Source organism: Colias croceus, chromosome 6 (assembly GCF_905220415.1).
Source record: "Colias croceus chromosome 6, ilColCroc2.1".
In the NCBI taxonomy this organism is placed as follows: domain Eukaryota; kingdom Metazoa; phylum Arthropoda; class Insecta; order Lepidoptera; family Pieridae; genus Colias; species Colias croceus.
Genome location: NC_059542.1, coordinates 6657869 through 6661242, shown reverse-complemented (window position 1 = coordinate 6661242; position 3374 = coordinate 6657869).

Below are 3374 nucleotides of genomic sequence, written 5' to 3'. Positions count from 1 at the left end.
ACCGGGACTAGATGAGATACGTTTTTCTTTAGCGTGCAGTGCAATTAAGCAGCATAAAGGTAAGTAATATGGATTAATTCTGTCAGTCTTGTACTGTATTATTAATTAATCCGCATAACATCGTTACTGTATGGGTACCATTCTTTAAATGTACTACATTATAACAGATAATAGCATACTTTACTTGCACCTTACGAAAGAAATATAAACAGAAATGATCTATAGTACACAAATGTGTATTATGCAATAAAATTGAGGAACATAAATACTGCATATCGGTAATACAATTTAACTTTTATAAAGCATACAATGTTGTTTACAACAATAATAAAATGAACCAAAAGAACAAACAGTGGACTGAATTATGCACAAATGTATAATTTGCAATAAAAATGGAGTTACATAAATAATGCATGTCGATAATGGATTATTTGTATTCGAAATACGTTCATTGTAGTACGTGCGCCAACTGTTAATAATGTTACCAAGTAAACTCTGTTTTCAATTACGAGATATGTTATATGTTACAGAGCAAAATCGCGCGGAATCCGTCAGATATCTGACAGTAAAAGTGAGCGAGAATTAATTTGCATGACTGGTATAACTTTTAATGGAATGCATTAATGATGAGAGCAATCGTTCTGGTAAGCGAAAGAGCACTTTGAGGCGTTTTTTTTTTAAAAAAAACCTCTGAACTGTTCACGTAGCCACTTTACATACTCCTATCTAACACATTTGTGTTTTATTAAAAAGAGATAACAATATTGAATGAAATGCGAAATAAAATTATATTTCTTCAATCTCATTTATATTCTTTTACGAGAGTGAAGTTTTGACTGTGATCAAAGTGAAAAGCAGTGTTTATTGAACAAATATAGAGCAACCGTATAGCATATTTATTTTATCTTCGCTTGATTTTTTAAGCTTGTAAAATTTTTAAAAGAATATTCAACAACGATTTTTTGTAAAAATGTTAACTGTTATTTGTAAAAATATTTTAATTTGTAAATTATTCACCAGTAATATTTAACTTATTATTTGTTCATAAAATACGAATAATAAGCCATTGCTAAAGCCATTTATCAATGATAAACTAATTTCGGGCGTTCAGACTGACGTCAGAAGTTTCAAAACTTTCGAGTGACTATATAATCAACTTCCACAACTATACTTATGTTGAATATACATATAAACTTCATAATTTTATCAAATATGAATTAGATAAAATAATAATATCGAAACAATACCTGCAGTAAATTATGTAATATTTTCCCCCGCGCTTGAAAATTAACTAAGAAGAATTAAAATAGAAACAATAAAAATATTATTAGCTTTTTGTAAAAAGGACAATTGCGTCACTGTTAAAAAGATTATTTATCTATAATATAAAAATGAATCGCTAAATGTGTTGGTAAGCGCATAACTCGAGAACAACTGAACCGATTTCGTCAATTCTTTCTTTATTACATTTCTTGAAGTACGAGGATGGTTCTTATGGAGAGAAAACGTAAAAATGTACCACGGGCGAAGCCGGGGCAGGTCGCTAGTTAATTATAAAACCGAGTAGACGTAGGTATATTTTGGTTAATAAGTATGTAGTTAGGTACAAAATTTATTTTCATATATACTTAAAAAGCATTTTAATATCTAAATCTAAGCGATGTACAAAAATGGTTAAGAAAATTTTATAAATCTGTTTTCTAATATAAGTTCTACACAAAAAGCTACTTTCACTTTATTTGATATTTCGGCAAATTATAAAGAACAGTGGAGCTATATTCATAAAAAGATATATATAATTATATACCTAAACCATAAATCGGGTACTTAAAGGAAAATTTATTTGCTCTGTGCAACAAAATAAGGCTTCCATTGCAGGATACAAATGGAAACACGACCGTAGGTTTCTGTATAATCCGCAAAAGCTTTTCTGGTGAGAAGGATTTTTTAAAAATCTACGTTGAAGTTTACGAGTTAAAAAGCAAGCTATTTCTTGTTGATTAGTATGTATCTTTTTGTAAAAGGTTTATTTCATCATATAGGAAGCGAATTCGTCCAATTATGGAACTGTTGCATATTTAAAAACACCTGAATACGCAATAATTAAACGTTGACTAATTGTCTGCTTGACGCTTAACATTATAATAATAAGAGCCCAAAGTTATCATCGTAATAATCGCGGTATGTTCAACAAGGCAGTTTCTCAATGAAATTGAGGTCAAAGTTGACAATAGCAGGGTTATACGAGTGGGCTTGTATGATGGAATTGCGGAGGCGCGATATGCGATGATTAGCTCCGCGCCGTCGCCGGCTGTCGCGTCCCCCGGGCGCGAATCCAATTTACCAACTTGTACCTGTTATTGTGTCACCGTTCAAAACCACCCTAACAATAAATATCTGCGGCGGCCCTTATTATAACATCTCGAGATATCAATTTATGGATATGCTGTTTGCTACCAATGTTTCTTGTTAATACGTTTTTGCTGGTAAGAAGTTGTTTCTATTCGTGTTCAAGGTACATCTATTTATTTACACAATAAAATATATATAGTGTGGAAAAATGGAAATGATGTAAATTTTTTATGATTTTAGGACAATGTTTACACTTAAAACCTACACCTACCTAATAGGGCACTTAACAGCGCAGCTCTCCAACTCTAAACGTATAGCGAGTCACCTCGTTAAGGGAACGTTTTGTAACAATACAAAATAATATACAATAGCTTTTTAATCACTTGTAAATTAAATAAAAATGGATCCCGTCAACCCTGTTCGAGCCATGAACTAGTTATAAAACTTAAAATTACCAACAATTTAATAACTGGTAAACTGTTTATTTCATTGTAATGAATAAGGGCTCAAGGGCAAGGGTCCTCCAATTTCTGTGCTGAACGTTAACAGACAGGGGTTGACATTTTAAGATAATATTTTTCCATCATCATAGAGCGTAAAATGTAGTATGAAACAGAATATATCCATATGTAATAGGAATCATGTTTTGTACGAAAAAGTAAACCTCTCTAAAGTACAATTCGTTTTCTTAAGAGAATTTTGTCACACTAACGAGCTTCTTTCGTGGCGCGAGAACTGGCTTTTTCATTTCATAAATTTGCTTTACCTTTTTTTTTATTACCTGAAGTAACTTCAGTTAATGATTGAGAAATGAGATCTTATATTTGCTAATAATACAAACATTTATCCTGTAAGTGGGACGAGAATTAAGGATAATATAGTAAAAAGCGGTGTTTTTTGCTTGTTATAATTATTGCGTAGTTATTTTTACTATCATTTACAAAATACGGTATCTATATTTCATAAGTCTGACATAGGCCAATTTATCCAAATCATAAAGGATTATTTTCTGACAAACATGC